General features: G+C 33.6%; 1 protein-coding gene across 2 annotated transcripts in view; it reads left to right on the forward strand.

Moving 5' to 3' along the window:
* The first annotated feature begins 305 nt into the window (after window positions 1-305).
* LOC126838936 (protein unc-13 homolog B) overlaps window positions 306-14,629 on the forward strand; it is a 148,663-nt gene continuing 134,339 nt past the window's right edge. For both annotated transcript variants that reach the window (XM_050573743.1, XM_050573746.1), the window contains exon 1: window positions 306-726. The gene's annotated coding sequence lies outside the window, so the exon portion shown is untranslated. The remainder of the gene's footprint in view (window positions 727-14,629) is intronic.

The raw sequence follows: 14,629 nt of genomic DNA on the forward strand, positions 1-14,629 counted from the left end.
GGTATACGACTTAGGCGGAGCAGCACGGCGTCCGTACACGAGAGTATTATATAGTATCGACGGTATTCGTCGTAACGGCGCGATCCTTCACCCTCTTTCCTACTTTGCTGTTATCGTACGCCGCCGTCGCCACCCTCACTTCTCTCGTCGTGGTTGTAGCCGCCGTACTCGACGGTCGTTACCGCAGCCGCCACCGCTAGCGCGCTCGCCGCTACACAGCTGATTGCGACGTGCGTGAACAAGCCGTACCAACTTTGGCGGTGCGGCGGCGAGTAAAGTTTTCCCATCAGTGGCGATGCCGCAGCCGTCCGGAGCCCTATTGTCGGTATGGCGCACCCGTATCGTCGTCGCGTGTCGCCGTCTACGTGAGCCGACTGACAACAACAATAATAACAACAGCGATAACAAAGATAACAAAAGCGACGAAAATCGCGTACCGTTGCCGTCGACCGAGAGGAGTGCTTCAACCGCCATCGCTTGTCGTCGTCGTGCCGGCCATAAGCCACCGCGGTCCGATCAACCGCAATTGTCGCGCCCGGAACACGTTCGCCCGGCACGGCCGTCGCCGTCGTTGTTATTGTTGTTGTTGTTGACGTTTTATCGAACGACCGCACCTCATCACTACGCTGTTATCACTGTTCTGCTATCAGACACGTAACGCCGCCAACGCGTTGTTACTACTAATAACTACTACTACTAGCATTACACTACACTAGCAGAGTGCCTGTGAGTACCCACTACACGTAGTATTGTTATGTATATATTATTATAAAAGTACATGGCAATAGAGTTTAGTCACCTCCAATTGGAGGGAAACGTACCGCAAGCTTGAGAACTTTATGAACGAGTTACGGAAACACTGACACGAATGCAGTGATTCAAGTCCATTGACTAACATACATCACATGTCGTAATATAAATTGTATTAGGTGCACATTTGATTAGAAAATAATTTGAAAACCCAAAAAGTCCCACGACCAGAGAGGCGGTTAAGGTGTTGACTTTATTGCACATTTTTTTTTTCGTTAATAAATAAATTGCTCACTCCGCCCGTACTTCATCTTTGAACGTCTTAACCCTCCCGGAAACAAATTCTACGATAGTGTTACGGAATTGCAGCGTCGTTATTCCTTTTATGTTTTCTTCCTGTTAGGTCCTTTCGAAAGCGCATTTAATGTGTTCGGCGGTCTCGTTTGTCGGTCCCGCAGAAGCCAACTCCGCGAAAAAGCTCGTCTGCGAAACTAATTAGGCACCTTGCCAATTTCTTTGTAGCAATGAATCGAGAGGGGGAGGGTCACGACCGGTGTGACGGAGGGGGTAAACCTTTTTCCCTACGGGTGATAAAAACTCGACCGAGAAGAAATCGCCAAGCTGCCAACGCCGTTGTCCGGCCGTACAATAAAAATAATACAAATGGTATATTTTATCAGTCACCGGTTTTGGTTGTACACTTTTTGGTCTGAGGTCACCACAAAGATTTCCACGCAAGACGATGCAGGGTCTATTTTGGATTCTTAATGGAAGTGACAGACTGCTCTCTTGGCGATACCGCCGATGCTGACGTGACGTGAAAACAAAATTTCTCCTCATCCATTACCGATTACCCCACAAGCCGGTCGTTTAAGCCTCATACATATTATTATTATTGCACGTAAAACGGAATTCACTTACCAAGTACATTCCGACAGCCTGGAATACTCTGAATAATCACAGAGAGCCTATATGGACGTGATACTAGTATATAATAGTTGGCTAACTATAGCAAACTATAACTATAGGTCGTTATGACCTAACTGATATATTTGTATCCGGAGTACGCTATTTTTTAATCTCATTTACAACAAAATTTGTAATTAAAATAAACGGCAGTTAAAATACATGATAATACTACAAATTAAGAATGAGCGAATATTTTTAACGTGAAAAAACTGTGTTACAAAAAATAATATTTTCACATAGTTTTGATCTATGAAAAAATGAAGTAATATTATATAAATGTTTAGTATAAATTTACAGTATACTTTTTTGTTTGTAACTTAATAAAGTAAGTTGTATCGCTAAACTTGACTTCGTCGTTGTTTTTAGCGTAAAAAAAAAATATTTAAAACATAATTTTTTTTTTTTAGCTTTGACTAAGATTTTAATTTGGTGAAATGTTTTTCGCACTTCTCGTTTTCTGATGGTTGATTAGAGCACTTTTAGTTTATCGTAAAAATTAATATTCAATTTTTTTTTTTGGGATTAATCGTAAAAATACTGCAAGTATAATTTGAAAGTTTATAAAAAATTAGTATAAAATTAGTAATACATAATTTGTAAAGTGAAATACGACTAATGTCTTCCTAACTGAATTATAATTTACCTTCTTCAAAAAAAATGTTCACATACATTTTCAAAATGGGAATTATTTTGGAAAATAACGTTTCATTGAAAATAAAAATGTTAAATGTTTTGAATATACTTTGTATATAAAGGATATTGTTTTATATGACTTAACTGCACTTATAGTATGTTCTTTGTCCCGATATGTTAACAATTTTACATATTATTTGTGTGATACCCTCTGCCTAGTGTAATTATTATGACTGAAATATGTGTAAGTAAGTATCATTGAACTTACATATAAGTGACGCGATTTTTCTTTTTATATTTAGAATAGTTTATTTAGGATGGGGTCGTATGAGTTGTGCCCTGTCTCTAGAAATAAGGAAACATATGGTATAGCTTATTGTAATAAAACTAAGTTCTTAAGAACTTGAAGTTTGTTAGGGGACGACAGGCGGCTAAAACGGTCTATGAACAATATTGTGCGAATATATTATATGAAATACACTACTTATTATTTGTTATATATATATTATAAATATATTTGTACATCACCTTCGCATTAAAAATGTTTTATTTGTTTGTATGGTTTGTCGTTACATGCAATTATAGTATATAGTAATGATAATGAGATAACATAAAATAAAATGTATATTAGAAATGAGTAAGTAGTAAAATATTTTTAAGTTAACAGATTAAGGTATTTGGTATCAACGTTGGAGCTTCTTTATTTGGTGGTCCCGGAAGGGCCCGTTTTGAAATAAGTTGAGTTGGGTTGAATTGAGTTGAATTAAGTTGCACGTAATCAGGCCAGAAGATTGTTAGAAACGATAGTTTGGCCGCCAAAGTTGGTCAGGAAACCTAACCGGTTGGCTTCGAGTGTCTTTTTCGAGGTTGGGTTTTTAAGGAGTCTCCTTCTTCTGGTTCTTTGGCTAAGTGTTAGCAGGTGGACCAAGCCTACTGACCCCGACTAATTAAAGTGAGGGCCATCTCTAGTACCTAGGACCTAGCACGGACTCAATTAAGAGACCCCCACTACGACAAGGTAGGTCCCACGGGGGGAGCATTTAAATTAAAACAAATACATTAAACATTTCAACAGTGTTTAGTCTCAAGCAATTGTACAATATTATGCAGTTATAAAATATTTACTATTTTTAGTAATTTCCAAAACGTTATCAACTTTTTCCTCTGTCTACTAGTTATTTGATTCACATCTCTCAAATTTCTCTACAAATCTATTACCCGTTATATTGTAGACTATTTACAAATTATACATTATATAATATTTCATCTCTCTATTGTTATATCCAAATCATTTAAGTGTATAAAATGACTCTTAACGTTAAAATATAACGTCGCACCAGTTTGCATTTGGGCGTGCGTCATTTTAGAGCAAAATAATCACTTATTAAGGATCGACAAAAAATAAAAAATCTTACTTTTTTACGCTTTATCAACTCGATAAGTAGTTGGCTATCCTATAATCAGTTCCTTTTATTTGCAAACGACGCTAACATTTTCCTTATCCCTCGGAAATAAATATATTTTGAGATTGGATCTGTCGTCTTGGTTTATTACTTAATATTATTACAAATGCCATGTTATATCAATTTTTAGGAACCGTTCTCCCATTTTTCACTCGATTTCGATGGTCTGATATTTGAACACAGTATAGTGATTTGATATTCATATTTAGCTAAAGATCAGCTTAGAATTAAGCGCGTCCAAAATACCTAAATTCCTTTCTTATGCAGCCTTCATCCTTCAAAATCGATCACACTCCTGATTATTCTTCTATTCGTGTCACTTTTAATAATGCTATCGTTTCCGCTCGTCGTGACGACGCTGATCTGTATTTCATCTCTTCTCTACTCAATAGCTTTATATTCTGGTCGGACCTTTTTTCGGTTATCTTATTTCGAGTTCCTTCTCACGCAGACACTCACTTTTTCAAATCCAAACCCAATCCGACTCGAATGCTTTGTCGCTGTAAACGAAAGTAATTTTGATTTTTTTTTTTATAGCCTAATTTTGATTTTAAGCTAACATACATTTATCTTCTGTAACATTTTATATGTTTTTAAAAGTATTGTTTTCTTTCTTGAATGTATTAATACATATTTATACAAGCTGCCCCGACACGGCGTTGCCCGTGTATTAGAATCAGCTGATCGGATCACTGAATCCCTGTGGTATGAAAATCCTAGGGATGTATACATTGATAACTATTGATACTATTGATAATCATAATAAATCATTTTATTTAATTAAAAATTAAAAACATGTTCTATCGGAACAACTTAATCCGCACACAAAATTTCATAAAAATCTGTCCAGCCGTTTAGAAGGAGTTTGCATACTTACACACGGACAGAAGAAATATATATAAAGAAGTTATGTGTAACAAATAAATGTTTACATTTTATTAGTTTATAATTATACCCCCCCCCCCGGAATTTGTTACGGCGTATCTTTAGAGTTCACTTTGAATTAAAAATGATTTTTAATTAATCGGAACAGTCTCTAGAAACGGCGGTTTTATTTTTATATTTCACCGTGTTATTACATTACTGCGGCGGTGTCGGTCGGTTGCCTAATTTTATTGGGCGCGGCAGAAGGGGAAAAATTGGTTCGGCTGCGAAATTCACTAAGATAATCGAGTTGGCTAGATCGTACGGCCGGCAGCCACCGCGAAGGAGTGTAAGTCGAAGAGGAAAGGCCAAGGGATACACGGTACACATACCGCGGTACCGTGACGTCACCCTGCGGCCACCGCAGAGCAAATTGTACGACCGTCTCGATTCGCTGGCTGTATCGCGGAACCGCCGTCCCCTTCGTGTAGCTTTCAGCAAACAACGATATTATACATGTGAAAATCGTGACAATCGAATTTTAACCGCCTGCCCACGCTTTTACATATGTAGTTTCTACCGCATATTGTATTCCACACACACACACACACACGCGCCTTATTTCGTTATCTGCGACGACAGACCGGTATGCCCGGTTACAAGATATCCAGCGTATCCCGCGAGATCGAAGAATTATCATAGTCCAGTCAGCCAGAACGTGGTGACGTCTTCCGGCATTCCACCAAACGGCCGTGTCCGTCGTGTATTCGTATACGATACAAAAACTATTGTTTTGCCGCGACTATTTAGCCTCGATCCGCACAAAATAATTGTTTGCCCTCTTCTTGTCTGTTCCGTTTTGGGGTGGCGGTGCCATTGTAACTTGTATGAGTACCGTAGTGTGAACGTATCGCCGGTTTTGACGTTTCATAATAATAATAATAATAATAATAATATTGTACACGCATTGTGCGCAAACGACAAGTGCGTTGACAAGTGACAGTGTGTTGTGTCGTTTGCGGCACACATACATGGACACATGGTGGCGGCCATTATCCGAATGGGTTGAATGTGCGGTAGGCACCAAAAACCGTCGCTAGACGAGCGATAAATACCGTCCGCTTGCGGTACGACGCCCACGTGTCGGGTTTTGTGCAGACATATTCTCATTTCACGTGCCGTCACGTCGAGTACACCGTTTCATAAGTTGTAGTATGTAATTTTTGGACCATTATTATAAAATTAAACAATTTGTTTCGTTTGTTCGTCAAATTTGTTTAAGTATATTCGAAATCGTATTAACAGAAGTATTATTCTATTTTTCTGTATACATATTTGTTTAATAAATAAACGCTCATAAGGCTCAAGCACATATCATAATTATTATTAAATAATAATGTAACAAATTAATAAAGTTAAAAAAATGAAAAAGTCAGTCGTATGGGGCACAATAAAATCGTTGATAATTCTATGAAAAATAATGCATTTATATTGTCTGATATGTTATGAATTTGATGTCACCATTTTAACATCAGAATAAGTACTTTTTGAGTACTCTTTTTTATAGTGCTACAAAAACAAGTATCTAAAAGATATCAGAAAATAAATTCAATTTAATTATACAATTACAATACATTAGTAAATCTATAAATACGTTAGCCGTAAAATATATAAAAAAGTTCTTAAGACTTTTGGCGTTTATAAATGAATAAGAAGTGTTATTTTTAAAGTTATTAAATTTTAGAGTTTTACACAGAATAACCTTAAAAACTTGATTTTCGTGTTTTACGCAGTAATTGTGAGTTTTGCTAAATATATGGTATAACTTCAAATGTTTAAATATGCAAATGTTGTAGCTTATAAAATTTACAAAACACTTGGGTTTTCAACAATAAAATGTAAATTTAACCACATATTTTTTTTGGCTGTTAGCTTGGATGCAAAGCTGAGAAACTTTTTAGTTTTACAATAATGTATTTTGTATTTGTTTTTACAATAAAAATATTTAATGCCACAATAAGGTTCTAACCGTAGACCGCAGGCACTTAAATTCGAAAAGCGGGAAATATGTTTGGGTCGCTTTGTGAATTGAAATGTTCAAGGAACTACACAATAAAGATACCCAGGTATTATCTAATGTAGATAATAGTTACAAAACAGTTATTAATAACTATTATAAGGCGTTTTAGAATGTTTACGATATTTTTTTTTAATATAAATTGTATTTAGTGTATAGTGTATACTTTTTACTGCAGTTTATGAAGCCCTTTCGGTGCCTAATGAAATTAAAATAAGAGATTCTAGTAACAATATTTATACGCTTTTTTCAAAATTTATTGATTTAATTGTGTAAAAACATAAGGTAAGACCTTGTAGGTTGTAAATGTAAAAAGCCATACAGAACTTCCTGCAATAATTTGGAATTTAGCTTTTATTAAAAATTGAACGCTACAATTTGTCAGTAAACAATATATTGTGTTTACGGCTTCCAGTTGTGAGGACTCATTTATTGTGTGACCCAGACTTTCGAGCGTGTACAAGTTTCAGCATTGAATTTCTCAAAACAAATACTCTGAACACTATCCCTGTCAAAATAATCCCCAGACGATGTTTTTTTACTTTGAATAAAAAACGAGTCATTATAGTCGTTTAGAGAAGGTGGTTTAGTTAATGTACATTAATTAGAGATGGTTTAGAGAAGAAAGAATGACTGCGTTTATACGCATAAATAAATTGTATCATTATTATTAAAAGCACACAAACAAATGCAGGGATATAATATAAAAACGTTGAACGCGTTTAGTGAGCAACATATATTTTTAAACGGCTTTGATAATAATTATAACTATATTTTTTTTAAAGACAATTTTGATTTTATATTTCTAAAAATGTAATTGCGGAGATGACAAATCGATAATTAATTATGTATAATACTTTAATAACGTGTAACCAAAATTTAATACTTTCATGCATAATATTTTTTATGCACATTTAAATTATTTCTATTATAATTGCTTAAAAAATATTCAAATAATTCGTATTTTCAAATAAAAATTGTATTTATACATTAAAGTGATACTACAAATATTTGATATGAGTATGTTCAAAAATGTATACAATTTTTGTATGAAATATTTACATGATTTACAGTTACACCTATATTTACAAAATGGCTTTGCCAACGTTTCGGAAGGTTAGGTTTTTTTCAGAGAAATACAAAGTTGTGGTAAACATTTAAAGAAGTGATGAGGAGGGGAACGGAGAAAAGGGAGGAAATTCATGGATAGGGTGAGAACGATGGGGCAGGAGAAGCCGGCCGCAGCGGTAGAACTAATGGTGGCAACGACAAATAGAGACGGCAGCAAGAAAAGAATAGTGGGGGTAGAACATTGGCATATATAAACTACGACCGCGGATATGATAGCTTCAGTCTACAGGTAGCAGCTGAGTGAACAACACGTAACCAGCCTGAACACAACACTAAAGATAGAAGATCAAAAGATTTCAAAATGTTGGCAAAGCTAATTGGTATATTTAGTTGTTATGTAAATAGTTCTGCAAACCATGAAATATTTCAAAAAAACTCTACACAAACTTCAACTAATTTATCATTTTCGTAATTTAACTAAAGGGCAAAATATAAGATTACACGTGTATTTGTTGTATTTATTTATTTTTAATTTACGTTATAAGTATATTTATATTATTTTTATTCACGTGATCACGAAACCAGCTAGTGCAGTGAGCATTCTATACTATTTATACTTAAGCACACAAGTGTGATATCCATTTTTTTCAAAATCGTGATTTTGGGAATCCCTGAATTCGTGATAAAGAACTGAATCGTATGAACACCAGTGATGTGTCCAAAGAGCATAAATAATTTTTCAACAAATAACCGTGAAATTCTATGTCCTCTGTGGATTTTTTTAAGAGCTCAAGAGTTAAACTCTGTGCCTCAAAACCATATAAAGTGGACATAGCACTTGTGTGCTTTAAGGTATCGATATGAAGAAATCTGTCTATTGGTAAAAGTGTAATCGTGAATTCGAACAATTAAAAAAAGAAAATATATCATTGTAATACCTATATCTTTGAATCGAAGTTAAAACTCAAATAATTAATAAGAAACTCTTCATGTGATACTGGATATCTTATATGTATTTGTATGTAATATTAAGATTTAGCAAGTATAAAGAAGAAAAACTTTTCAATAACTAAAACAAAATGTGTAAAATGTAACATTACGAAGAAAGTATGTTTTTTGTACTTATTACACCAACAAGAGACGTTCATAGAAAACATAATTATGGTAATTTATGAACACTGAAGTCGTATATGGCATGCATCTGCCAAGCTGTGCTCGACCACTATAGTATCGAAATATTACTAACTTAAAATTACTTTATTTATAACGGTTATTATGCTAACCAACTAATGTTGCGGTATTACTAATAATTTATTAAGGCCCATTTATTGGGCCTATGCAATCCAAATTTGGAGATGTGCCTAACCATCCCAACTTCATACCTTACAAGCCTTCCAATCCATTACTCTACGTATTATCTCTTTTGACCCCATGGTATGTATCCAATTGCACACTTCAAAATTATTTTAAAATAGAATCAATTAACCAATTAGCCACAAAACACTACAGAAAATTTCAATCCAAATTACAGACTCACCCTTACCCTTTAATATCACAACTTGCTTCCAATTCACTCCCCGGAAATCCTACTCGCCGACTCCGAAGACATTTGTGTAGATCACTAATTAGTACACATGAATAGATCTATTAATCTATCAATTATTAACAAATTAATCTGATTAAAATCAATTAAGAAAAAAATACGTTGGGTTCTATCACTGGATGGCCTCCACCCTCATATTATATCACCGTTTAATGTTTTCTGTGTATACGAGTATATACACACGTATATTATGTTACTATTTGCTTATTATGGCTTGTAGCATAGATTGTAAATATTCTTTAAGTAAATAAATAAAAACAGTACAGTGGGGTCGGGGCATAGTGGGGTCGGAGAGATCACAGGTCTACAGATTTTATTATAAGTGAAAGTGATAAAATCTCTTATAAATGCGAATCTGTTGATAATATGTTCAAACCAGTTATAGCGGTTTAGAAGATATCGTAGGACCAGCAATAATGTAATAATAGGTAATATGTAATAATAGACTAATAAGTAATAATGTACTTAAAATTTAATATTTAGTTCTGTGCAGGGTGGATACGATAAGGGCTGATCGTCTGTCTATAAAAATGTTCTGTCATAATTACCCATATATCGTAATTAACAAAATAATGAAAATATTTTCTTGTAGAAACTGATTACGGTCAAAGTGTAAATTTACCCTAATTTTGGTGTTTTTCCTTAATAAAAAAAAAATTTGACTACAGATTTTTGAGAAAATTGTATATGTTGTAGTTCCATTTTAGATCTACCTTCAGTCTAATTTTCAGATCTAAATCTCTAAAAATTTGCTCGAAAAAGTGAAATAAAGAAAAAAATTCTATCCCTTCTAGGGGAAAGCGTTTATAATATTTGTTTGGTTTGTTAATGTTTATTGATATAACTATGTTTGAAGAACAATTCATATAAATTTGGAACTTTTCCCACTATTTTTAAAAAAGTAATACAGCATCGTAATTTTAAGTTGAAAATGTTATACATTTTTTTGGTGCTTTTCTCGATTTTGATGGGAAAGGGGTGATTTTTTTAATTTTTGGCCTATTAAAGTACCTTTCAGGTATGATTTCTGATCTTAGAGTTGCTACACGAAGAAATCGGTTCAGCGGCTTACGAGATATCGTGGGTCCAGACAAAAAAAAAATAAAAATAAAAACTCATCATTGTAAAAATATTACCTTCTCAGCTCCACACCGAAGCTAAAAAATGAAATTACTATTAATTGGAAAGCGCTGTTAGCGCGTCCGAAAGATTTGTTGACCGGTCGCTATCCGAGTGAAATTCAACGTCACTTTAAAAGTGCTACAAAAACTGTAATACCGTTTAGTGACAAACGACGTTTTTTCTCGTTTACTTCGTTTGGTCTCCCGTCCAAAACTTTTGCCTGCAAATCGTCTAAACACATGATACTATACGGCGGCTTATGGGTTTTTTCTCATTATTTGAAACCGATCCGTATGGTCAGTTCTCTGGCGGCTTGTGAATTCGCCAACGGTCATCGGCTGCAGTCGCCAAGTTTTATGATAACAATAAGTCTTTATTCACGGCCAACACGCACAATCGCTTCCGCCTGTTAAAACATTGTATTCCTTCGGTTATTAATTATGCCGTTCTTACCCACCCCCCTCTGTTCCCTCCCCCTCGGACTAAAATGTAGGCAATAAAAGCTTCTTCTTTGTTTTTCTCGCCGCGAGCACAAACCGTATATTTCCGTTTCTGAGCAGACACACACACACACACACTGTACATATACCTAGATAGTAAAAAAACCGGACGTTAATGAAAAAATATCGTTTAAACGTGAAAAATGTCGAATCGTTAGTGCTAGCGGTCGCCGCCTGTTACCTTCAAAACTTTTTACGGCGCACGACCTCGTAAAGGGTATTTATTTTTCTTTTATCCGCTAGACCTGGCAGTCGTATAGATTTTTCATTTTTTTACGTTAATTTTAGCAATTAATTAGTTAATTTTAACGCCGATGGTCGTTCCAGGATACAAGAAAAACCTTCGATAATAACATGACATTATTACTCTGGCGGTTGTTTACCGACATCATAATCTTATTAATTTATAAAACAAAAAAAAAAATAACAAGGATTGTTGGTAAAGTCGATTGGAGTTCTTTGGAAGTCACTTTTGAAAAATTTCACGGAAACCTTGTACACGGCAGTCGATAAAATTTAATACCATTGTTGAAAGATCGCTTCCTGTCTGCTAAAACCGCGTGCCGGATAGTCACCTCGATTAGGACACAGCAGCAAACTTTGGCGGATCTATTATAACGAGCAAGAAGAAAGTTCATTAATTCCAACATTGCCTCATAAAACGTCCAATCGATGATTAATGACCGATGTTAAATTACATAGTATTAAAGATGAGTATTTTATCGATAAAAAAAAATATATATATAAGCAGCGAGACCGCTTATTTTTGTTATGTCTTTCGTTATTTTTCTTATATTATAGTATTTTACAATGACGTATTTAAAAATTCAGCATTGGATAATTTGTCATGCAAAAATCCATGGCATTTGAGCATTATTGATTATACTGTAACCAAAAAAAATGCGGTCTTAAAGTATTTTTTATGACATAAACTCCTAATATGTAGCTTAGGACATTGAGAACGTGCATATTAAGAGATTTGTATAATACAATTTTTCTCAAAAAGCCACGTAATCTGGGCGTAGTGGAAAAATTTCAATTTTCAAATGTGATCCGCCATCTGTTTTTTAACGAAGAAAGTATACTAGTCAACTAATTAAATATCCACTCACGACAAATTATAAACAGTTTAAAAAAAAAAACGTATATATTTATAAATTTGTATTTTTAATTTGGCATTAGCCTTTCCATCATTATCTTTTAGATAAACTACATTTTTATACTATACGCCGAGATTGATTTACTTGAGAAGTATGTAGTAGAATAAATAAAATACAGATTCCGGCATTTATATGAAATGATAAAATGTAGGAACCTTTAGTTTTATTTTAAAAGCAGCTTATGTGCAAATTTATTGACACCCTGGCGATTAAAACATTCTAAGCTTTCCCGTGAGGTACAAAAAAAAATTTAAATGGAAGGTATACAGGTAAAAATCTCTCCGACCCCTCTTCCATTATTAATTTATTAGTTGAGAGTTATACTTCTCTGATATTTTATGTAAATTATGTTTTTGCATATATTGTACTCATTTAAACATATATATGTACAAGGTGTTGCGAAATATTAACAATTTTTTTAGATTTTAAGAAATAGTGTTAATTTGCTTTTTGTGCAAGAAATATAAAAAACTAGCGTAATAACTCGAATGAAATCTCGATCGGATTTGCCTTTGATCTTTCCATTTCTGATATTAAATACTTGGTACGAAAATTGAATAAAACTCAAATGCCTTTTGTCGTCCGTTGTCATCTGGTGGTGAAAGGCTTTTTATATATTTTTTCCACGTCCGCGGTACAAACTATCAGTTTTTTATGTGTGGTTTAAGCTTTATCTTTTGAGTTCAAAGACAGATTTCTTACAATATAGAGTGAACGAGAAAGAAAACAAATTATTGTTTAGTTTTTGTAAAAATTTTGAATTGAGGGCAAAACTCGCTTTGTTCCGGAGTTAAAATTTTGTGTGGAGCTTTTGATCGACTGTAAAAAGTAGAGAGTGACCTATATTTATGTCAGTAGCTTATATGATTTAAACTTAGGTAGTCGTAGTATCTAACAAATTTTCATTAAGAACGATTTATCTAGGTTAATATAGGGTTTAAACACCGACAACAGGAAGTGAAAAAAGATTATCCGGATAGTCAGGTTATTCTAATTTTTTAATTTGAGGGAATCGAATAGGATCTAATCTAGGTCACCTATTCAAAGGTTACGGTGTTAAAACAACGCAACATAAGGCATTGCCGACATTTTACTTCAACAAAAATGACTTCATTTTTTGTACATCATGTTTTTACAAAATATTTTGTTGTCCAAGTTTCTTTTGATTTGGAGTATTTTAAATTCAATGTGCTTTTAAATTGTCTATTTAAACTAATAAACCGGCCATAGACTTTTTAAAATAAAATGTTTACTATTAGTTTTTTTTTTAATAGGTTCAATATTTTTAATTTTAATTTAAGAGTGGTTTTGAAATATCACCTCTAAATAATGAAAATAATGTTATTCATTCTATAATTGATTTTTATACACATTTTATAATGCAATTATTAAAACTTTTGCGATTTAAAGAATTAAAACTTTAGTTTCTTTATGAAAACAAATTTTTTTTGGAAAAATAACTATGTTAATAGTACTACTGTATACGTTATAAATGTTTTTCACGACTCGACAAGGAAGCAGGAGAGCAGGCCACATTGAGCTTAAGAGATTAATTTAATCTTAGCTTTTCGTTTTTAAAACATTTAAATAATAATAAATGTCTTTTTACAAACTTTAATTTTCGGGCAGTTTTGGATGAGTGGGCAGGGAAACGGCTGGAAAAAGAAATGGCCACCCGACTGGTGTGGAAGATAATGTGAAACCATCATACCATACCATACATTCCCCTTCCCCGGACACATTTTTATTTTATAACATGAGTAAAAAACCGACCTATAAAGCTGAAAAAAAATTTTGATAATAAATAGGTAAATATTTAAAGCCAACCACAAAATATAAAATTTTAACTACATAAAATTACCACCAGCTAGTTCCTCGTATTTCGTCATTACCGTTAAAATAAATTATGTAACTACCTTTTATATTTGTTGTTGTTTTGTGAATTACAATTAAAGGTGCCGTTTCATTATCTCTGCGTATCCCGTAATTGTTATTCGAGTAGCACAAAACAATCGTTTTTATCTCTGCCTTCCACTCCCAACTACATAAGGTCGGTTAAATTACAAGACATGTAAAAGTTGTAATTATATTTAAAATCATATATTGCTAATTCAAAAGTGAATAAATGTAACTCGCATTAGATTTTCATTTATTCAACTAGTTATTTTGAGGTACACTATTATTCACTGTTCTTTTATCAGAATTTTCAGGTTCTTTTTTACATATACAATTGTTAAAAAAGGTATTTTTTCACAACCTGTAAAATTCGACTTTATGTAGTTTTTCGCTGTTCTTCGAGTCCCCCGATTAGTAGGGAACTATACAAATATGATCAAATTATTTGCGTACACGCGATATAGGTACTTTATTTACTGAAATAACTATCCAATGAATCCATCATGCGTGTATTAGAACAT

This window comes from Adelges cooleyi, unplaced genomic scaffold (assembly GCF_023614345.1).
Source record: "Adelges cooleyi isolate 19-005CV unplaced genomic scaffold, UGA_ACOO_1.1 ACOO_flye_CR_arks_rails_tigmint_CR_PRNA_30, whole genome shotgun sequence".
Classification (NCBI taxonomy): domain Eukaryota; kingdom Metazoa; phylum Arthropoda; class Insecta; order Hemiptera; family Adelgidae; genus Adelges; species Adelges cooleyi.